This window comes from Pollachius pollachius (assembly GCF_949987615.1).
Source record: "Pollachius pollachius genome assembly, chromosome: 15".
In the NCBI taxonomy this organism is placed as follows: domain Eukaryota; kingdom Metazoa; phylum Chordata; class Actinopteri; order Gadiformes; family Gadidae; genus Pollachius; species Pollachius pollachius.
Window position 1 is genome coordinate 17,643,518 of NC_136948.1, and position 25,073 is coordinate 17,668,590.

General features: G+C 43.3%; 1 protein-coding gene across 1 annotated transcript in view; it reads left to right on the top strand.

The window, feature by feature from the left end:
* Positions 1-25,073, top strand: part of alk (ALK receptor tyrosine kinase) — a gene marked incomplete at both ends in the record, with an annotated part of 283,418 nt that overhangs the window by 128,272 nt on the left and 130,073 nt on the right. The gene's annotated exons all lie outside the window — the stretch shown is intronic.

A 25,073-nucleotide genomic window follows, 5' to 3' on the forward strand; every position in this document is an offset into this window, starting at 1 on the left:
ATTTTCTTATTAGTCATGCATGTATAATTTTTCTTTCACTTTTAATTAACCATGAAGAAAATCTATTTTTGGACATTGACCTGGCAAAGAAGCACGTCATGCACAAGTACAAGATTGAAATGTATAGAACAGAGCAAAACAGACAATTAAGGAAAAAGGAGGATGCTAAAAACAAGGCACAAACACATACACAAACCAGTTTAGGAAAAGCAATTGCAATCTTCAGTTACGCTGTTTTTGAACCCAGCCTTGAATTCTCCCAGGGAGACAAAATCATTAAGCTGTGGGGTGTTTTTGGAGTTTATTCCATGACCAGGGCAGAAAATAGGGGAAAGCTGCTCTACCAAGTTCCAAGCGAATCCTGGTTGCCAGATAGAGCAGACATCTAGTTGAGCAAAAATCCTAACAGCTGTTGTTCAGTGATACGAAATTTCAAAGATATGCAGGGAGTAGCTATCTCCTAATGCTTAATGTAGACCAGGAAACCAGATCATAAAGTATAGAGTGAAGTCTATGGGAGTGAGATAATTTCATACACAGAGTGAAGGCAGAAAAGTGTAGAGGAGGTGGCATGCATGCAAATAATGTTGCCACTTAAGAACATAGCCTGTACAAGAGTTTTCTTAACTGCTAAATTGAGGCAGGCCCATTTTCAATAATAAGCCCTACTTTAAGTTTCTTCACTAGGTTCTCAATATGCACTTTAAAAGAGAGCTTGATATGCAGCCAAATACCCAAGTACTTATGACACTTTTTCAATTGAGTCCCCTCTTGAGGTAGGAATGCTAACATTACCTTAAATGTGGGAAAATATCATACATTTGGGTTTCTTTGAATTAAGAACCAAGTCTGGCATTCTGGAGCTCATCAACGGCCTGACTCAGGAAAGAGCCAACTAGGTAGACCAGTGTTTCATCTGCATGAAGATGCACTTTAGCTGTAAGCATGTCCCGCCTGATAGAAAATAATTCAGATGCTAGAATTTAACCAACCTCCCTTGGAGTTATCAATTAATCCTAACTTTGGGCCTTTTGTGTATTCACCCTGGGTTCTATCTGCAAGGTTATTCTTGAACCACTCTATAGCCTTGATACCCATTCCAAAATCACTGAGTCTGTGCAAGAGAAGCTCATTGTCAACTGAATGGATGCCTTGGTCAACAAACAGGGCAGCACAGTGCTGCTTTCTGTCCAAGGCATTAATAATATGTTTGTTACGGTACAATGACTTGATCTAAAGCCAGACAATTGTTCACCTAAAAAAATGTTTTCAGTCAAGGATTGTTTAGATTGAGAGTTTACATGAGATTTTCAAATGTTGGTGAGTGTAGGGAGCTAATTATTAATGATGGAAGATTCCACACTTGAATAAGCAGGGAACATAGGCTTCTTTCCAGATTTTGGGGGTGGAATTACTTTAGGGGCTCTGATTAGAAATATGAGCAAAAAGCCTAGCGATGCAATAAGATGCATGCATTAAAAGAGAAAGAACCAGGTTGTTGGTTACAGACGACTTTTTTAGATTAACAGCGTTCAAGCTTAACAGAACCCCACAGGAGAGATGAGTCTTAAAACAAAAGTGTCCCGAGGTGGAACAGGATAGAGTTGTCACAAAACTGGAGTAAGATGTCACAAATTTGGAATAGGTGCTTTGAGACCTTGCTTCAATTGTATTAAAAACAGACCCAGCTGATATACAATGTTAGAATATAAAAAGCGACCGAAAATATGATCTTTGCTCTTAATTTCTGTTGAGTCTACTAAAATGCATTCAGGGAGGCCGAAGTGGAATTGGAACATGACAATGGATTTTACTGTTACCAGAATTAAGTGGGCATTTTGTGGTTTAGTAAGTAGTACGCCGACTTGGATTTCCCAGTCAGGATCATGCATTTATTTCTCAGAGCTCTATAGGCCGTGCGTCAGCAGGGCCTATAGAGCATGTGGATCTAGCCTATAGAGAATGTAGATCTAGCCTTACACCAGGAGGTTTTTCTTTCCCTAATCAGATCATAGTTCCTCCTTGAACCAAGGGTTGAACCTCCCACAAATCATGGATTTTTTTATAGGGGCATGCTCATGCAAATCCTGAAAAATGTAAGAGTTATGAAAATATTACCATGCACACTCTACACCAGTGCTAAAATCGGACTCTATTTGACTTCTGTACAGATCATAAAGAAATGAATGCTTATTAAAATGTTTCAAACATAACAAAGAACTTGGGTAATGTGGAAACGCTTACAAGTTAGCAATAGCACAAGGATCAATGACGTCATTGCTGAATACTACTTGTGTGGATGGTTTGTGAGAAGGAGACTTAGTTATGTGGATTTGCTTATATTCTTCGTTGGGCCTAGGGGGGGCATTAATAAATTGTTTGAGATTTAAGGAATCACACAATTCTTTAATGCATTTAGAGGCAGAGAAAAGCCGATCCCCTCTCTCTCTCTCTCTCTCTCTCTCTCTCTCTCTCTCCATATATAATAAATAATAAAGGGATTGAGAGGGGAATACGTGACAGTTTACTGACAGCTTAGGGAGCAGGAACAGATGAACAGGTGCCTTTTTGAAATATGCTGTATAGTAATCGAGAAACAAGCACCCAGCTGTGGGCATTGTGGGAGATGTCTATGACTATATTGTGACTGTGTTTGGGCAACTGGTGACATTTATTATTATTATTATTATGAACACCATCCCCTGGCAGCTGGTCTTTTAAAAAAAAAATAGCCACAACACAATTTAAAAAGAACAAAACTATTTAAAAGGAATGGTCCGCACAGGAGTCATTTAGATTTATTACTATTATTTAACACCACACACAAAAACACACCCCTCCTGTCATTACCAAATTGTGTGGGCATGTTAATAGAAGATGCGGTTTTCAAATGATTTTCTGATACAATAGATGGATAGATATAGGTCAATACTTATTTCAGGTTTTCCATTGGGCTTACATTGGTCTTCAACCTAGATAGGAAAATATAAAGGGGATCCATGTTGAGCCAAACAGCAGCTTGGTCAGCGGTCACCACATGGCGCAACAGGGTAGAGGTGGTATATGAGCAATGGTGAGTGTGATGCCGTCCCCGGGCATTATTTCTACCAATATGTAGCCCTGGTCTTGATCCGCAGATGCTTCTTTGAGCAGACACAGCGGGTGCCATAGACACCCATGGCAGGGCCCTAACTCTCACCTATGATGAAAAACAGTGCCCCCCCCCCCCCCCACATCGCTCATTCCCAAGCTATACTGCAAACCTGACAAATGCCTTACACTTGGGTTACTACCAGCGCTGGCCTACTTTGCACTTCAAAGGCGCCTTCGTCAACCTCTTATTTCCCCTATTCCGTTTTTCCCCCTCCCGGCTTCATCTTCAGTCGCTCAAGCGCTCATTCGCAACTTTGATGGGGGTGAGGGTGGGGAGCGTGTGGGGTAACGGATGTGCGGGATCGGAGTATTGACACTAATTAAACGAGCCGAGGGAGTGCAGCAACACTCCAGGTAGGTGGAACGGAGATGAAGGGATGGAGGGGAGAGCTGGAAGCCCCGAAGGCTGTAGTGAGGGCATTGTGAAGTGTAAATACCTCCCATAGGGTCATACGAGTTTACACAACGGGCCCTGGGTGCAGATGGGGGAAATATACCAGCAGTTGTTGCCCCACCCCCGGGGGGCATGGTGCTCCAAGGGTGGCAATGTCGTTCTGCAGAAACTGTCAACTGTGACACTTTGGGCAAAAAAGTTGGCATCTGCTGCTGGATGGTAAGCCAGGCCAGAGATGCATCCTGCCGTTTTTGCGAGTGTTAGTGTTCTTGATGGCTCATGGTGAAGCACGGCCAAAACAGCGCTCGGGATACTCACCGTGAGGGAGGTCTGCTGCGAGAAGGGCCGGTCTAATCCAGCTTCTCATGTTAAAAGTCGTATTTTGAGAGGGTATGAAGATAAAAGGCACACTGAGGAGTCGTCGTATTCGTCCCCCCCCCCCCCCCCACACACACACACACACACACACACACACACACACACACACACTTACAACTCCCCCGCTATTGTACACATACTTCCACCACATGACGCATCAAGCTGCGTTGTTCCTGGCTTTACTGCCTGCGTCTGTCTCACTTAATATGAAATGAAATAATATGAGGTGACTTGGCGTCAACTGCCTCTTTCCCCGAAGAAAGAAACCTTATTGAGATCAATCAGCCTTTGTCCTTCCTTTGTTTTTTCTCGATTTAAAGACAGAGGCAAAGTCAGTGCAGCTTTCTATATTTTCTATGTTCAGGTAATTGTAGGTGTGGCATAGAAATCAGTTGAAGGGAAGTGGACAAGGACAGGCAACGTTAAGTGCTAGCTTCTAAAAGAAAATGTGATGGGTCGCACACTAGTCAGGAGAAAGAGAGTGAGTGTGTGAGAGAGTTGGAAGATTGGATTCAAAATGTCGGAGGCACGGTGAATTGGAGAGAAATTGCAGTTGGGGCAAATTAGAGTGCAAATGGGGAACAGTCAGAGCTGCGGGAAAAGTGTAGCCGACGTTGATTGAGGCAAAAAGAGATCACATGGAGAGATCTTTTTGATCATTTGGGACCGGGCGAAAAGGCGATGGAAATGAATACAAGGGTGAGATGGATTCAGTGTGGAGAGAGATGGAGAGTAAGGAAACATTTGTTGGGAAATGGTTGCCATCCTAGTTTCCCTGACACTTCCAGGGAAACACTTAACCCGGTGGGAGTGGGGATGCAAATGCGAGCAGAAAACGTTCAAAATCAGTACTTTTTGTAAAAAAGGACAGGTGCACAACGCCGTCAGCTGTAGATTCATGGTTTTAATCCGTTACAGTGGGCTCAGGCAATAATGAATGTACATCCCACAAAGCCATTCTGACCATAATATATCACCAATTTATGCCTCCCCCTATAGCAATCATAAATTCATGATTTATTTCTTAGCTGAGACGCTTTCATTAAATATTCCAGACACATACGCTGGTTAGTGTCCCATGAACTAATAGGTCTGTACGTTCAGTAGGCCTTCATTCAATCGAGTCTCTGTGCACCAATGGTTGTCAAGTCACCCTGGACATCAACCCCTCGGACACTACCCCGCCGTACCCCAGGCTTCCTGTTATGACCCAGGATGTGGTGCTTTAAAGCTGCTGTTTAGACGTTTTAGTCCTCACAAACTAAACCTAAATTAACTTTAATCATTAAACATTCAACACAATGGCACAGGGTGAAAGCAGGTAAACGCCGTTTTGCAAGTAGTTATTGTTGCCAAGTAAGCATAAATATGAGAATTAAATTGAATTGTTCGATTAAGAAAGGGAGTAGATTAAAGAATGAATGAATGAGTGAATGTGCTTCTGTCTTATATCAGCCATTTACTCCTGTTAAAAGTAAATTGTGTCATGTGTTAGACAAGTATTTGATATGATATGTGTTAACACATGCTTAACAGTTGGGGGCAGGTGCTAGTGTTAGAGCAGGTCATCTGGTAACCGGATGGTTGCTGGTTCAGTTCCCAATCTAGACACATTCCCAGGACTACTCCTGACGAGCTGGCTGTTATTTTGCATGATTGACATCGCCGTCATTTTAGGCTATTACCACCTAGTGTGCAAAACAGATGAATCTCTATAAATTCTCTGAATAAACACTGCTCAGAACGTCCTACGAGGTGTCGTTGTCCATTCAGCCGTTGTTATGCTAGCTCCCACAGAAACAAAGCCAGTGTGTTTCTGATCCGTGTTGGTCAATCAGGCATGCAGATGACCACCCTCGATCAGCTAACCCATCACGGCCACACTGACAAGGGTTCGCTCTGGGGCAGAAGTCAGGCAGCCAAGGCCTTATTAGTGTCCATCAACAGCGGTGCTAAATGCCAGTTGAGCTACCGTGCAACTGGTTAGAAATCACAGGCTGGGAGGCCCGAGGGGAAGGCAGACGGGACTCCTCACAGAAGCCACTCAACCCTTCTCACGGTAGCCACTCTGTCCCCCCCAACCCCACCCCCCACGCACCCTTCCCTTCTGGGGGCCAGGCCCAGAATCAGTGGCATGCTATGAGCCAGAACATTGTAATTGCGGTCTGCAATCTGGAACGCCATTTCCAGAATGGCAATGCAGGGGCTCCGGGAAACATTTGATGGGAAAGCGAGCAGCTACTGGTGGCTATTGGCCAGGGGAAATCACTCAGCCCCTAAAACTGGACTGAACGTATGGACTTAAGAAATAGTGCCCGAAGATGAACTACATGACTGCAAGGGTTATTTCTTATTCAACCAGGTGTTACTTTTTTTGCATGTTGATCATTCATTGGCGTATCACATAGATTACCATCAGTCAAGTTTGACAAGGGGACTATCGGCTTGTACTTTTCTTAAAGCAAAATATGACGAATGGCTTTTATGTAAATAGATAATCAAATGGTAATTATGCTTAATGGTGAAATTACCATCCTTATATACTACATTTTCAAAGCAAGTATAGTGTCTTCTGAAATAGCTTCACAGTGAATCAGTTACATTCACCCAAGCATATACCCAGAATGATGTAATTCAAGGAGAAAACACTCTCTTAATGGGTATTTTGTGATGTGACTCAAACCAGAGGAGCAAACTCCGGTCACAATGAGCACTTGAGGAAAGTTTTTTACTAAGAAACAAGATGTATATTTAAACACTTTGTGCAACTTTTTTTAAAAGCACATCTTGATAGATGTCCAAAATATACAGCCTTCTGCCTTTCTGCCATCGAGCGGCAATTAAAAGCCACAGTTTACTTCCATCAGGCTCGCCTAACTCGGGTGATTCAAATCAATGAACATCATTCTCCATTTGCGACCGGGGCCATGACTATCACTGAGCACATTGAGACCATGTCCTCAGTATTTCTCTTCATGTACGTTACCTAAAATACATCCTCAATTAAATCCTCAAATTAATGGACAAATGCTGCATAACCCAGCCTTGGCACCCACTCAAGTCCACACAGCCTGCACTTTACATCTCGGTCCATCTGCCTGCCTGCAAGATTTGTTTTAATGTCTGCATGTCTACTAGTGATGGGTCGGTCGCAAACGATTCGGTCAGAACGAACGAATCCCGAAGGTGAACGACGAGAACTGATTCCCAAAACAAGAGAACTGATTATTTTTTCTTTTTTTTTAAACATATTACAAAAATATGGTCACGTTAATAAAATATACAAACGAACAGAGCTTTTTCTCCCCACAACCTTATATTGATTGAGTCTAAAACTTTCTCATCGATTCAGCCAATGAGTACTACAGCAGGTAGCAATCGCATTGCCATGGCCCATGGGTAAACAAATGATAAGGCACCGCCGCACAAGTTAACTAACGATCGCTGTAGGCTTTAATATCATGCAAGCACTTTATGTTTTCTTTTTATTTTGTTCTACATCACAATTGCATGCTTTAATCAAATATTGTTTTTTACTAGTGCTGTGAGTTTAACGCGTTATTAACGGCGTTAACGCAAACCAATTTTAACGGCGTTCAATTTCTTATCGCACGATTAACGCTCTTTTGGCTTGGCAAACGTAATGTTTTCACCTGCTGTCTAGCAACAAGTCACGTTAGAAAAACTACAACACCCTACCAAATGAAAGCCTGGGCTATTGACGTTTCACGATAGGCCTACCACTGCGGGTCTCTCTTCTTACTGTCCTTCTCAACACTCTGATCTCACTAATAGGCTAGCAGCACAAAGTCAAGGGATATTGAGAGGGACATTTATTTCTTACTGCACCCCATTATGTATTAAGGATATTTATGAAGAAAATGTGCTTTATATATACGCTTAATATTTACACTTAACCTGGGTAATTTCGCCAGAACATTAGAAAGTAGTAGGCCACAGGCATGTTGATTAACATTTATTCCGTAATTTCCGATTCCCTGGCAAATGATGTAACAGGCCATCTGACTTAACAAACGAGTCAAACGAACGAATCAAACGCACAAATCGTGATAGTGAACGGAACTGACAGAACTGATTCCCGGAAAAGAATCGTTAGGCCAGCATGTCTGTAGGTCAGCATGTCTGAGTGGTTGCCTTTATGCAGCACAGCGGGTAAGGTTGGGTCTTGCCTGCACTGGATCACACCTCTGGTTCTGTTTTGAAGCTGAAGGTGCACGGCAGGAGGACCGGAGCTGGGTCAGGAATTCCAATGAGCGAGCCCCCGTGGTGTCTGTGTGATATGAGGACAGCTGAGGGCTTGATCCCTTCTTGTTCTGATCTTACCTTTGGCCCCCAGACGGAGGCACACGGGGTGGCTGGGACCCCTACTTTTCCCTTTCATTTTCTTTGGTCCAAAGACACTCCTATACAAAGCACTCTTTGCGGACACACTCAGACACACACACATCCCATGACAGTCCACATAGGTGAGGTCTCAATGTAAACTGCATACTCTCTCCATCTAAATCTTCATCTCTCTCTCCCTCCTTCCATCTCTCCCTCGCTCTCTCCATTTCATTCCCCATTTACCTCTCCATCTCTCTCTCACCGTATCCTTCTCTCCATCTCTCTCTCTCTCAAGCAAAATTGGCCCAAGTGCCTGTGGATCAGGGAGGGATTTGTTCCCTGAGCTCATTTACAAAAGAGAGAGAGACAGAGAGCCAGACAGACATGGGGAGAACCACAGACCTCTAGATCTGGGCTTGGCTCACCGCTAGTACATAAAGAAAAGTTAGTGCACATCGTAAAGTGTGTTACAATGTCTTACAAAAAACAAAGTCTGGCAGGATGCTGGTTATGATGCATGTCACCGGAATCCACTCGCAGTCTCAGGCGAAGAAAACCCTTCTGCTTCTGCTTTTGCCTTTTCCAAGATCTACATCGCCTCGTGGTTTAATATTTATCCATCCAGTGTTAAGCAGTCAGGCTCTTGTGTTCTGCCATTTATGAGATGAGAGAACACTGTCACTGGGCACAAGTAAATATGGACGATTTCTGAGCCGTGCGCAAGGCCACTTGGACGATGACAATCGTTTGGCTCCCCTCACGTGGGTGGCACCGCCGACAAGGATTCACGCGCAGCTGTATCAACCGTGCTGCGCAGAGTGCGGACGATATGGACACATTGTGCAAACACCCGGGGTACATGCGAGCATGTGTGTGCCGTTGACCACTCCAAGTCGATGGCTCTGCACTATACCCGGATGCAAAGAGTGTTGCGATATGTACAGGAGCCACTCTATCACAGCACGGTACTGCGCCGCTTTCTTTGGCGGGAAACTTGACTTCTGTATTGCTATGCCGGTCGGTGCGATATTTGAATTTAACGTTTTTCATATGACAAAATGAACGACCCGCCGTTGCTTGTCGAGGTGAGAAATTGTCTCTTCCCTTATTTTATCGCAATTTCTACAGTCTATAGACAGAACGTGTTACCTGGCAGAGTTTGTCGACGTGTTTAAAAACATAACGTCTTGTGCGCGTGTGTTCTTACCTGTGCGTGTGCCGATGGCGGAGCCGTTAAACGTCTTTACCTGTGCGTACGTGTGTGTGCGCGCGCGCGTATGTGTCGCTGCCTTTGTGTTGAGGTGCGGTGTGTCCACGTGCTTGTGTGTGTGTGTAGTGTGTGCGCATGTGTGTGTGTTTCCGTGTATGTTCGTGCGCATGTGCTTGCTTGCGTGTATATATGCGTTCGCGCTTGGCACATGCGCACTTGAGTAACTTTGAGTAACTGTTGCAACAGGCCTGCTATTATAGTAGTAAGATATATATATATATATACACTTAATGGAGCCAACAGCCCACATATGGGACAGTCATAAGTTAAGGGAATCCATAGTGGGTTTTTCAACTCAGCAATCAGTTTGAAGCAGAGGTAATTAAAATAAGCACAGGGTAGGTAATTAAATAAGCTTATGCACTCGCACTCTATTTATGCATGCGGTTGTTTATGTGCATGCGTGTCTGTACATAAGATTATGTGTAAGTTTCGCCTCAAAACTTTTCTCTTTTCAACTCACGAAATAACTTGGTGCTTCTGTGTGTGGATTGCCTTGTGTATGTGTGGGTTTGTTTTCGTGTCCCATTGGTGTGGTCTTGTTTATGAAGTCATACTTCATGCATGTATATTTATATATTAGAATGCAACAATATTGCCCACACAAACATTGGGATTTGTTTTAATACCTTATTAATCCCATCACTATATCACTCAAGAGAAGATTCCCAGAATAGCATCCCATCACACACTCACTTAAATGCATGCAAGCAGGCACACACACGTGCACGCGCATACAGACGCACTCAAACGGTGTGTGTGTGTGTGTGTGTATGCGTGCTTGCGTGTGTTGTGTGGTTGAATGAACAATTGTGTGTGCGCATGTATAAAGTGTGGTCATCCGTTTTTATTGTGTGTTTATTGTGTTTGCATGTCTGTCTATCCATGTGTGTGTGTGTGCGTTTGTAAATGAGATAGAGGGAGAGAACAGGGTGTCGCTGACCGCGCGTTTCCTGCTCCGGCCCTTTCTTCCCGGCCGTGCAAGGGGCACGTGAGCAAGGGGGAATTTGTCAACCGCAGTGTGGGGGGCTGCCATCTGATAATAAACAGAGGGACTGTTGAGCATGACTGAGCCCCGATGACTTGGGTTTCAATCAGCAGTGGTGGCTAGCGCTAAATTACCCTCTCTCGCTCTCTCTCTCTCTCTCTCTCTCTCTCTCTCTCTCTCTCTCTCTCACTCTCTCTTGGTTATATTTGACATGGGGAAAGCCAGGTTTGTGAGGTTCAGGTTGAACATGGAGTGTTGTCATCTGAACGACTGATGCTGGGTATGTTTAAGTATGTGTGAATGCGAGCCCAACAGCTGGTGTCAGGGCATCCTGTTTAATTCTTTTTTTTTTTCAAAGCCTTGAGAAAGAACAAGGTGTACCAATAAATTAAATAACATCCAACGTGTCCAATGCCTCGCCAAGACCGGGCAAAACACATTTTATTAATAGCCCTCCGTTAAAGAGAAGGGGTTCACAATGTCCGGTACTATGCAACAAATCAATACACTCAAGGTCAACACTGTCCCTCATTCTGTCCGTCTGTCCGTCTGTTTGTCTGTTTGTCTGTCTGGCTGTCTCTCTGTCTGTCTCTCTCTCTCTCTCTCTCTCTCTCTCTCTCCTCTCTCTCTCTCTCTCTCTCTCTCTCTCTCTCTCTCTCTCTCTCTCTCTCTCTCCCTCTCCTCCTTTGCCCTCGTATGCCGCTGTGTGCTTGTGGTGGTGCCCGCGGGCCTCTTGTTGGGAGTAGCCTCAAGAGCTCTCTCTCTCTCTCTCTCTCTCTCTCTCTCTCTCTCTCTCTCTCTCTCTCTCTCTCTCTCTCTCTCTCTCTCTCTCTCTCTCTCTCTCTCTCTCTCTCTCTCTCTCTCTCTCTCTCTCTCTCTCTCTCTCTCTCTCCCTCCCTCTCACTCTGCATGCCGCCAGGCAGGAGGTGTTGGCGGGGGGAAAGAGATGTTGACAGCCCCAAGGGACGAGCGATCCATCATGCTGGCCCATTAGCTGGCTAGCTTGGCTAGCTGGATATGCTCGCTAGCTGGTGGAACATACCACATACCAAACTCAATGTGTGTGTGTTTGTGTGTGTGTGTGTGGGGGGGAAATATGCAAAATGACACACACACACATATAGCCCACGTAGAAACTCATTTTAAAGTGCTGTCGAGCACCACCGCTATGGATTTACACAAACGGTTGGTTTTTTATTTGTTTATCTTTTTCTGCAAGAATTTCTGTTGCCATCCAATGAATTAGATATGTGCCCGGGGCTGAATAACTTCCATCCAGAATTTAGTAAATAATGGATCCAAAAATGACAGATACTTCAGATTCTACACGATAGTGCCATGGCCACGGCAACATTTAAAAGTGCAACAGAGTCAGCGCTTCCGTCTGCAAAATGGCAGACAAGGCAGATTATAGTGGAACAGAGAGCATATGATAAATCTGAGAAGAAAGAAGACATTACCATCCACTTTAATCTGAAGTCGATGTGGGAGTGCCTTACACCATTGCCCTTGATGCTGAATATTATTTTTTAATATATGTATATACATAGTAATTAAATAATGTACGGAGGGAGGCGTTTCTGCACTGATTGACAGGTTGCTGTGATCTATAGTCTCTGCAGTCTTTTTCTGCCTATGTTAACTGTACTAATGCAATGAATACCAAGTGTGAACATAGAATATGAATAATATGCCCAGCCCTCACACAATGTGGAGCTCATCTATTTAAGTCAATTTACTAAGCTTTGCACATAAATTTACATAACATTGAATGAATACATTTTTCATACATACCAGCTGCATTTAAATATAATTGTTGAATTAGAATACAAATAGACCGTTTTGACATAGGTGTCATCACACATGTGTGGCGCATAACCCTAATGATGGTTTTGCTGTTTCTACGTCCTAGCAGACTTATCTTAACAAATTGATATTACCCGTGCCCAGGTACATAAGAGAAGTATACAGATCTTTAGAGATATGAGGTACCCCTGTGTTAGTCCTACGATGAGGACAGCCTTACAATCAGTGGCGGTGGGTCAATAGAGGGCGCTAGGGCGCCGACCCTTCGTGAAATATTCACTTGAATATATCTGCCAACTATGAATCAACTATTATAAATACGAAATAAATCAACAAAAATACATAGCGTTTATAGTCGTTTAACAGTGTGATAGACCGTACTTGCCACTGCCAGCAACCATTTAAATGCGTCTGAACGTCAATGATTTGGGCTAGGCTAGTTATTGATCATTCGAAATAAAGCCCTCCTCCAAGTCAGGGGCGCTGGCCACGTTGAAGTCAATGTAAGCTCGCATTAAGCTTATCTGTCCATCAAGCAGAGACAGCTTTTCATTGGCGCAAGAAAATTTGCCCTCAGGTCGCACCAGTGTGCGCCCCAGGCTAATGGTATCGCTTTCCTTTTTTGTTATCACCACATGATTGGACAATTCAGCAATCAATCAAATAGTTTACCTCCCTCAGCAGCATTCGCGCAACACAACTACATGTAGAGAAGAGATAGATCGCTAACCAGCAGAGATTTGTAAGCACTTTCCACCCATTTCAGTGGAGGAATTGGACTCCTGAAGCAATGTTATACTTAAAAATAACAAGTTACATATACAGACATTGAGACTCACAAAAAATGGACGCTATAGGACATTGATCATGATTTGTCTCAATATCAGAATAACAACAATGGGTCAAATAGCAATGGCTGGTGGGATGGCCATGAAGTAGGTCTGTATGCGGTGTAAGCTTGTCCAGACCCTGCAAGTCAGGATGTAGGCTATGAATCTGAATGAATAGTAGGTAATAGGTAATAGGTAGTGGCCATCCCCAAAATGCATAATACAGGCAATCAAATCTACCAGATTCAATATTTCTGGGGGGGGACCCCAGACCCCCTGTCTATGTCTGTGCCCCACCAACACTTAGGATCACCAGCCGCCACTGCTCACAATGCAAAGACTTGCAATGACCGCTATGCAGTTCTTTAGCTTTGTATCCAAAGCCACTCCTTCTGAACTCAGGAGCTGGTGGCAGCTGGAGGAATCTGACAGGTAGCAGGGATTGAACCCAGAACCAGCACCCTTGCCCATGCACAATCCCATCCAATTCATCTTCCAGCGTCTCAAAGACACAGAACAACAAATAAAAAAGGCTTAACACAAGACATGACATCATTGGACAGCCCTCTTCATCACATTGGGTTTCTTTTTGGGTTATTCCCACCCTTGTGTGTAGAATATGAGAAGACAAGCGTTGCCAAAAGTTCCACTTGAAAGGGGAAATCGTGTGGAGAGACGGAGAGCAGCATGGGTTTGACTGTTCTGAGGAAACACCGAATTGTGAAGTTCAATGAGTCTTTGCGTGGCTGCATTGTTGTACAGTATTGCACCATGGCATGTCTATAGGGAGACCGTAGTTTCTCAATGTAGAGAGTTTGTCAAAGATTGACACCCATAGCTCATAGCTCTTTCACTTGGTTTCAGCATTAGCTCCCATTGACGTCTTCTGGTGACAGCTCCCAGAATTTAATTTATTGTATTACAATGGTTGTGTCGGTTTCTAGGTTTTCATACCTGTTTTCAGGCAATTTAAAAAAAACAACTGTAGATGGTGTGTCAAATATGGTTCGATTTTTGGTTTCAGACAAAGAAGACTTATTCCTGCCATCCATTGCCATTTAGCTCATCATAAGCACTGTTCTTTTGGGGCGGCATTTGGATTGAATCGTACTCGGTTCCGGTGCAAAGGAGTTGCCTATGAATGATAAAGAAATGACAGCCGCATCTTCCCAACTCTTCCCAACTGTACCACGGCGGTGACGTGTGCACCTGGCTCTGACTGAGAGAGAAAAGTCACATCCTGTCCTGACAAACAAAAGAACGAGAGCGTATCTGAACAAAGACGTGCTTCCTTTCTGCCTTTGGATCAATTACACTTCTTAAAACAAATCTAATATCTTCCCGTGGAAATTGTCACAGCCCAGTTCCGTCCACGTGTTCACACACAACACGGAATGGTGCACCATGAGGTCATGATCGTCCCTGAAAGCAAGGAGCTGGCAGTGGGTGCATTGAAACATCCACACGCACACATGCATGCACAAACGCATGCACGCGCACACGCACACAAACACTTTGGGTAGCCTCTCTCCGAGTGACAATGTGACGCCTTTCCTGCAGATCTTTTGAAGATGAGGCCTTGGCAGAAGGAGGGCATGCTAATGGGAGCCAGGGACGCTGTAGCTCCCCGGAGGAACGTTCTTATTGGACTTTATATTCATTTCATTATTCATGTTTGTATCTATTTATTTATTTGCAATGTATTTGATCACTTATGTATGTGGTTATTTATTTATCAATGAATGTATAAATTGATCAATGTATTAATGTACTTATGAACATGGTACAGTGTATTTATTATTGCCTATTTATAGAGGTCTGATTAATGTATGGATTCATCTATTTCTGTCTTGACTATGGGGGGGGGGGTAGGCTAGGGGGATGGGGAGGATGGGCACATGGCCTCAATCCCTCCATGTGATCCCCCTCCTCCTCCCTTCACAACCCCCTGTGTGTCCCTGAACGATGGCCCAAGCAATAGCCTTGCACTGGAAACTGGCCCTGCCCCTGGCCCGTGGGCCTGTCCTCCGAGCCTGGCCTTGAAGCTTGGCCCGTGAGCCTGTCCCTGGCCCTGGAGTCTTGCCCTATTCCTGGCCCAGCTAGGCCCTTGTTCCTGGCCCTCGCCTTGTCCCTGGCCCTGGTCAGCTACGCCCTGTTCCTGGCCTTGGCCCTGGCCCTGGCAGTGGCCCTAGAGTCTTGCCCTGGCCCTGGCCCTGCTCGGCTAGGCCTAGACTGTGTAGCATTCTCAGGCTCTTAGTGCCCTGGAATGCAACCAACTTTCAAATGTTTTTTTAAGCAAGAGCGAGCAAAGACACATTTGGTCAATGTGGGATTTGAGTTTGTGTCTGTCTATTTGTGTATATATTCAGTGTAGCAGATTATTGCATGCAATTCTCATTCACTTGCAAATCTCACGTGTTGAATAAAGCTTGCATAATTGCATGTTGCCTATGAATCAACAATTAATATGAATGGCCGAGTGGCAAAGCAGTAATATTTAATGATAGTCATTGTGTGTCAAACATTTGCAATCTGACATTTGTCAAATTAACTTTTGACACTTCAGCCATGACTACATTTGTGTGTTGAGTAACATCATCAAATGGACTGGAATGGGATTTTTATTAGCAGTACTAAACCATTAATAGTGTAAACCTCCCTCTAGTTATGCTGAACTGAGGTGCCATGGTTTATTGGTTACTTATGGTGCCATGGTCAAAGTTCAAAGTTTGCTCCAACCTGCCTTTTAAAAATGTGTGTTTGTCTGGTAAATGCCTAAGTGACTATGACTGTAAGCTTTCTACAGTACAAAAGAAAATGTGCCGGACATACATAAGAAATAAGTGAGCAATACCATTCTGGTTGATAAGCAAGCCATCGTTTTGCATGAGGATGTCAAGGTAGTAATGCAGACCTGTTTATATTGCTCTGCACTTCTGAATTTACTTTACTTTTGTAAGGGGAAGCTATTGAGTTAAAACCCAATTTACCATTTGTTGGCTAATGTTGTCTCTTAAATTTACTTTCCTGACTTTGCTTTTCTTGCACTTTGCTGATGATTCTGTGACCATAAGCTTGCCAACAGGATAAGGATACAGTCCTTGGACCCATTGTCGCGTATGTTCTGTATTGCAAGGGTTTTCTAGAATTGAATGGACTTACGACTGGCCATTGATTAAATAAGGTTGCCTCCTACCACGGTGCATACAGTGATCAGGGACACGGCACTGAGATGGTGGAAAAGTACCGTGGGACTGTTATTCACCACCAACTAAGTTGTTAGGCCAACAATGACACCATTTATAAGAAGGTACAGCAGCGGTTATATGTCTTAAGCAAAATAAGGAAAATGAGGATTAATGTCAATGGGTCATAATGGCAATACTTTTGACAAACATGACTCTTGAATTGAAATTGACTAGTGAAAGTGGACGGTATGATCATTGGTGTGGGCACAGGACCAATTTGAAGGTCGTCTTTGATAAGCATGTGTTCAGCAAGGTCCATGGCATGCTGGAGTGTCCGCCCCCCCCCCCCCCCCCCCTCCCCCCTGGGCTGGGGCTTCAGAGTGCCAAGGGGGAAGACTAAAAGGACCAGGACCTTCTTCATCCCTCTGTTCGCAGACTAACGCAATGATGTTATAGGCCCTTTATGGATGTGTGTGATGTGTAGTCATATAATGTCGAACAGGCAGGTATTTTATTTGTTATCCATGTTTTTATGCAGAGTCATATAATAATCTATGAAGAACAGCTTTACACACTTGCAAACCCAATAATAGTGCTAATGATATTTGGACATGTGTTTGCACATATTACAAGACCGTAGTTGTGTGAAAGAGGGAAATAACATTTGTGTGTGTTTCATCCATTTTTCTGGGTTGCAGATAATAGACAGGATTCTCTCATATATAGCATATTACATGTTGTCAAATAGAAGTAATGATTACTATTTGCTGATAAACTACTCACTGTGTCATCGCAGCGGTGTTCAATTGGAATTGACTGAGATTCTTTCAGCGCCTCACTTTAGCAGGCACACAGTGCATAATATCTGTTAGCAGAGCTATAAATAAACCCCCTAAATGTGTCAGTTAGCCGGGCGATGCTACTCCCTCCCTTGGGCTCAATGTGGCGCTAACCTTGTTTAAACCAGTGCTAAGGATCCACTGTTGACTCCCCAGTGTGGCTGAACAATAGCACCATATCACACTCCCTCTCTCTCTCTCTCTCTCTCTCTCTCTCTCTCTCTCTCTCTCTCTCTCTCTCTCTCTCTCTCTCTAATATAGTAAATCATTTGTAGAGTCTTCAATGCCGTTTCTTTTTATACATCTTATTTGTTTATGAAGAAATTATGTTCACAACAATAACAATTTTAAATTCCACCAATAAACCAATACCGCCACCACCACTTTGTGTGGAGGATAATTCTTTATATTTTCCTTAATACACCTAACTGATGGAAGATTGATTTCAAAACCTACAGGCGATACAGGCCTAATATTTCATAAATCTAACCAGCCTTGGTGCCTGCCATGGGAGTATCCTGGATACGAACGTATTCATTTTTTAACCTCAATCAAGATTCCCATGTATCACTTGAATGCAAAGTGATACAACTGTCTTATCAAAGGACAAATGTACAGCCTAATCTCATGTCGGCGAATACTTTGAGAAGAAATAATGGCCCCTTTTCGTTGGAGTGACATCGTAGGGCAAACGGAGATCTCTCTAATAATAATGCTAATTATATTTTATATAACCGGGCACGGGTAGTAGACTGAAATAGGGAAGATACATCTACAACCCTGGTACACAAAAAGAGAAAGCCCATTACTAGTGTTATGAGGGACAACTGTGTCCTACGATTACATCTTTGTGAAAAGGTTCAAGTTCATAATAAATGGAGGACAACCTTGAGTATTCAGTATACCCCACCCTCACTTTCCAAACTTAGATATACAACTTTAACATGCTCAGTCATCATACGTTCTTCTCCTACAACTATGCTACGTTCCCCTTGAACATTTCAGTTCCGGGACGGAACGTTAGTTTTTTGTTTGTGTTGTTGTGTTGTGTTATGAATCACTATTCTTCAAGTACTTCGGGTCACCAGAGATGAAACAAATTGGCACACAAACACAATATTCTGTGGTCATGGAAGAAAGCAAAGAAACTTGATCATCTGAGATTGTATTCGATTTCGAACCCAACCTTAGAAGAGACGTTCTCTTTCCAAAAAAGCTCCATGACCAGAGTCGTGCTCAAACCGTTGCCGTTACATTTGAAAACGGAGAGAGCTTAGAGCCCGGAGGGATTTCAAGACGGATGCCACATGAGATTGTTTTTGATTTTCAAACAATAACATCATTGCAAATATATATATGAGCATGATCTTACGGTGCAGAACTTGTCGTAGCCTATCTTTGTTGATCTAGAATAATTTCGGCCATCTCAAACTATTATGTTGCGCTTCGTTCTTCTTGCACCCGTCTATCATTCAATGTCCAGATTCTGGCAACCCGCAGGAGTTTTAGAGAGGGGGCGGGGATATCTTTCTACAATATTGTGAATTTAGACTGCAGTACCCATTGTAAACAGTCAATGTAGCTGTTACATATTGTAGTACCTTTAATTATTTAGTCTAAAGTGCACATTCAGCGATTGATGAGAACATCTAAACTCTGCCTTTGATCACTGCGTTGATATTAATAGTTTCTTAGTTTTGGTTTGAGGGTTCAGGGAAACATTGTGATGTGATGTGTATCTTCTGTTTTATGCCAAGGGTAGCTGCAACTGCGATACAAATTGGCAATTGGTTGGCAGGAGTGAAAGATGCATCATCCATTTATTTATTATTTTTGCTGCAATACCTCGAAAGAAAATGTGTATACGCCTGATGCTTGATTGGATTTTACAGATTTTTCAACAACAACATCATCATAGCCGAGCAGAGGAATTTGTATTAACTTAGATTTTGCGCTAAATTCATCCTTTATGATACCGCTTATTAGGGTTTGTGAAGCGGGCTTAAGATAAATTACAAAATTGTATATAGCCATCTCATTTCACAATGCAAGATCTACACCTCCGCAATGCTTGAATCGACAGCAGTAAATTGGATCATTACAATGTTATATTATATATTATATTATAAAAATAATAATTACTCTTTCTCAATTACTTTAAATGGCCCATCTTTTTAAACTTAATATTTGGATGAATAGGAATTAAGAAGGTGATTTAATCGTCCTGTTAATTCCTCTTTCTTCCACCTTCCAAGTCCGAGCCGTAGAAGCTGAACATCAACACGGCCGTTAAAGTCGGCCTTTCAATTTAGTAATTAGGTTTTTAAACAAACAAAACCCCCTTTGTATGCTCTCAAGCTCAGCACTCATTTTTTTAACTGTATTTTCCATTTCCATGCATTCGTCCCTGTTTTCAGAGGTATTTCTGAACAGCGGCTTTAATGTTTTGCAACACTTTTATGATAATGTCTTAAGTAATTTATAAGTATTAAGCTAATGAGACACTGACCATAATCAAAACAATAATATTCAAGCCTTTAGTTAATTGTGAATTATTTGGTGTACCCCCAGATGTCCCCCCAGTTGGTACAGTCCACTGGAAAGGCTGGTGGGCAACAACAGGGGGACCTTCAACTTAGAACTTACACATTCACAAATGCTTGTTACGGTCATGATTCATTCCTAATTATTATAAATGACTTTTGAATGAACTTTATTCAAAAGTCCATACCTTTTTATTTTATTTGTATTTCTGTCATTGCACATGTTCAAGTAGTACAGATCTTTTTTCCTCTGGCTTTGCCCCATCACTAGCCGCAGCACTTAGGATTAGCATTGGAACCCCTCCTGTGCTGGACCGATGCCTGAGATTGAACTCTGCCTGTAACATATAACACACACACACACACACACACACACACACACACACACACACACACACAATAAGAGAAATATAGAGATCAGGTCATGAGCAGGACATTTTGCTAATTAAACAATTAAACAATCAAAATAAATCTATCAGCAACCACAACAGCTCCACCAAACACAATCAGGGTGGAATCGTTAGCTCCTCTCATGCCATTAGCTCCCTCGGTTGAAAGTCAATGTGCATTCGAGACAAGCTTCTAAACTGTATATAAGAGGCGATCCTAACAGCTATGCAAGCTATGCAGTGGCAAAACAAGGTGGGCTCACTCAATGCAGATAGGAACAAAGGACAAGGGCAAACATTATCAACTCATGGTCATCTCAGCTGGCCTGTCTGGCCTCTGAATACAAACAGGACACACTAAGATGCTGTTCCATCAGTAGCTCAAGTCTTGCTTATTTTCAATCATTGTGAGTGTGCATGCATTGGCTTGGTTACTAGAGTTGCTTGAATAATGCATCAACAAATCTCCTATTCTTCACTGCTGAGGTCGTATGCTGGTGTGTTTGAGTTAATCTGTGCACATGAATTCACTTGCATTATGTGTTCTGCAGAAGTCATGGATGCTTACCTTTATTAAAATGTTCATTGTTCAGCTTGTTCATTTGAATTACAGTGATTTTTTGTTTCTTTTCAATGCAGTTATCCAAGACGCCTGTTGTGTTTCCAGCCATGCACCTCCTGGCTGTCTGCTCAGAAATGTAACAACAAAAAATCACAAACAAAAAACAATATCGGCCACCATTGGACGATTTGCATTTTGCACAACAGCCTTTTTTAATTAATTAATATTTGAGGCTTTACAAATCCTCGTGGGACAAACCGTGATTCATATCATTCATAAGGCTAGTCTGATGGTTCCAGGATAGTTAGTGTATTTCATTTCGGGGGCTTATTACGTGTGCGCGGTATAGGTCTGCAAATTGGGCATCTCCTTTTCACGGCACCTCGTTGACCGCTTTCTCTCTCTCTCCCAGGTGCCCCTGCTGTGTTACCCCGCCCCCTCCCCCTCCTTCAATCTCCTCTGTGCTGTCCTGTGGCTGCATCAGCTGTTGAGAAACACGAACCCTTTTGTCTGGGCCTGATATCGGCTGGGCTGCATTAAAGGTCCCTGCTGTTACTAATCGGAAACTAAAACAACACCAAAACAAAAACAAATGCCCAAGGCAGGCAAGGCAAAAACAAACAGGTGGAGAGGATGCACTTGAATGCCTCTGAATAATAATAAGACGGCCCTGACTGGGCGGTGCATTGTGGGGAACCAAAGGTGAGACATGATAGAGCCTGATTTAAGTTCAGTATAATCAAGAACCAGAAATAGACTGACGCTGCTGGACAAACGCCTACCACCTCTCCCCAAAGGCGGCTTTCAAGCGAAAGCAAAAAAAAACAAAAAGATTATAATTGCATTGTGTGCATGCTTTGCAATTGTAAGCTTGCAGTTTGCAATTTTATTTCCCCTTGTTTCTCTGCCTTCCCAGATTTGAGATGTAAACAAACAGTGAAGGGATCCCTTATTCTTTCGTTTAGTTATGTAACAGAAATGTAATCGAGCGGTTTTGAAATTTTCGTTTTGGCTTTATTCAGATGCTCAATGATAAGTGGAATGTCTTCGAAGCATATTCGTTTTACATTTTCCACTACGTGATAAGTATGATCAGGATCTAAAGGATATTCAATATCCATTACATAATTTCTCAATGAAGTGGACGTATATTCCTCTAGGATCTTTAGGACACTTGAAATAATATAAGTAGCTCTTAATGTAGTGGATTCATGTTTTGTAAGCTATATATTGCTCTATTATCCGTAGGACACTTGATGTAAGGTGCACTAGCTTCTAAGTGTAGTCGACGTATGTTTTGTGGGCTGTACCTTCCTCTAGTATCTAAAGGACACTCAATACGAGCAACAATAGCTTTGATCTATGGCATTCAGCTGTGTGGGCCTCCAGGTGTTACCCTGCAACACAGCACTAGCCACCAGGCACCTCCACGGAGAGGTGAGGCGTCCAGTTCAGTACAGGAAGTACAAATATTCCCCCGTACCATCTGGATTTGCTAATGAGCGCACCTCTTGGGCACAGCCTAATGAGTCCCATCAGCTAGCCCCACGCAAACAAGAGCGTGGGACGCGGAAAGACGGTATGAGAGAGCAATACTGTTTTAATGCTCAGAACTGGGAATTGTCCACCTCTGCCCTCACCATATCCATTTGTGTGTAGGTAATGAGGTAGCTGTACACGGTATGGAACATTACACATACGGTGGCCGTGACCATGACTACACAAGCCGCCAAAGTATCAAGAGTATGGCGTTGGCTTTGTGACGGGACTCACAAAGGGCATGCATGTATCGTTAAGTACGGATTCAAGAAATCCCAAAATGGGAATGGTCTATCTCATACTCGCCCATAAGGCAAGGTTCCTGCATTTTTAAAGTGATGTTCAAATGTCAGGAAAAATAAGTCATTGTGCTAATTGTGATGTTGTGTGAGGGACACAAAGCAGGGCATCCTTCCCCCCCCCCCCCCCCAACACACACCCCATCCTTCCTCGTGTCCAGGGTAAATAATGCATTGTGCGCAGTAAGAGGATTTGGGAAGAATGCACTCTGATACAGTTTGCTGGCTCTTGTGCCTCCAGCTCGGATTTCATTATCTGCGAAAACGCTAACTTTGCTTAACAGTTGGCCCATTTCCGAATGCTTTGTTAACAAGACCCGATTGATTCTAAAGCTTGCGAAGACTGTGCGATGGCTCACCCCGATTTAAAATGCAACGCGGCCGTCAACTTCCACTCTGTTCTTCCGGAGTTTAACTCTTACCTCAGAGTGCCACATGGTTTTAGTATGTAAAGTGTGAACACTACTGATTAGTGGAAAAGGTCAAGTTCGAGGTCATTAGCTGCAGCGTCAAGGGCCAACTAGAGTCGACAGCCGTGCTCGTGTGTTCAATAAGTTGCACATCCGTTGTTGTGGAGGGCTTCTTCTGCAAGCAGCGCTTCTTCTGTTAAAGGAGTCCACAAACAGGATTACAATGACAACATAAGACTTAAGTGACTCAGAGCCCCACCCCTTCAAGAAAATGGGATGGTCTAGTGGTCAGACCTGATTTATATGAATATAAATCACGTATTTATAATAATATAAAGGAAGTTTAGGTCTCACATTGTGTCATTTTGTGTATTTTACCCTGATTCTATTCAGAAAAGCGATATCCGTAACTTTGGGCCATTGAGTTTTTTAACATTTATTTCAATGATAACAACAAAAGACAACCCCAAATGTGATTGCTGCATTCCTGTGCATGACAACATTGTGTGTTAAACCAATTGTGGACTGTAAGGTTTTTTTTGTAAGACCTACAGCTTATTGAGTTTCCTCGTATCACAAGCCAGCAGCTATTTACTTTTTATCCAAACAACAAATATTTGCCTCTGCCAGGCACAAATATCCACAAGCTAAAACACATTGAGGCTGGCACTTTACAAATTGAATTCACTTCTAGATGCTACGGCTCGCTTGAAATCTGTTCCCCACTGATAATTGTTCCCAAACAGGGTTTTCCCTCTTCTCAGCCTGACAGGGACGCAGAGACGCTCGTCGCCTTCCCTCGTGGCCCCTCAGGAGTTTTCAAACTTGATCTGGACACGGCTACCTATAAAGGAATCACAGGCTGCAGCATCGCCATGGAAACCCTGTGGAAGCTCTCCTCTTCCTTGCCAACTTTTGTGATGTTTAGGGGGACATGGATATGAGGATGGGGAGGAGGGAGAGAGGTAGTCAAATTAGGTATAACGAAAAGCACTGGGTTTTATGACGGCCTTGAAATTTGGCCAATCTTTTTCCGCCTTTGGGGATTCAGGAATTCCTTGGGATAGGATAGGAAAAAGTAAAGGAACTAACAACCTTTTAGAAAGTACATGGACACACATACATTTTGTACATGGAGTACTGGCCCGCGGTTCTATTGCTGTGCAATTAACAGCCAAGTCTACCCCTACGCGCAGCCCTCCCTTTTCCGTTTTTGGATTGTATTAATATATAATATATTTCAAATTGAACACCATCTGGTCGTAATCTCTGGCGTTTTTCGCTGTTCAAATGCCGTAGCGAAGCAGGAATGGGCCGTGACTCCGGTAGCTAATGTCTTCCCACGGGATGGTTTAAAAAGAAGAGGATGGGAAAAAAAAACAAATTCTATCTAATACATGCAAATTGGCTGCTACACGGCAGGAGTCAATGAAACACTGGCACAGGCTGCGGCCTCCTCGTTCCAGAGCATCACGGGAGTCTGCCTCGCTGCACGCTATTTGAAAGGAACGAAATTGTGCCTCATACAATCCATAAACACAATGACGATTACGGCGTGCGGAGCGATGGGCATGTTGTACCGTGCCGCCTGCCGCTGCCCCATATGTGTTGGTTAAATGGGACACAGGGGCAGTTGGGGAAGGGGTGCTGGTGTGCTTGAGTGCAGGGCGTACAAAGGGACCCGCGTGTGTGTGTGTGTGTGTGTGTGTGTGTGTGTGTGCGTGTGTGTGCGCGTGTGTTGTGTGTTTGTACCCGTGAGAAACACACTGTAGGACACAGATGTCTGCGAAGCGGTCTGAGCCATCAGACGCAGGGAGCAATTAATATCCATGAAACGGACAGAAAATAGAATAACAAACAATCTAAAGTGAATAAAACAGCCGGGGGTCATGGAAACAACAACCATTTTCAGGCCCCACCTCGACAGCTGTATTAGATTTAAGTGTAGCCGGGAGCGTACCGCTCTCTCTCGCGCGTGGCGGCTCGGGGGTGAACAGGGTAAACCGTGTCAGCTCCCGTCCCCGTTCCATGTTTCCTCGAAACAGTCAACAGGCTTCATTCAATATGATCTTAATCCTGCGTGTTTGTGTGGCTTTGTCCTTCTTTAACAAGAACATTGCATTTGATGTTCGAAACCT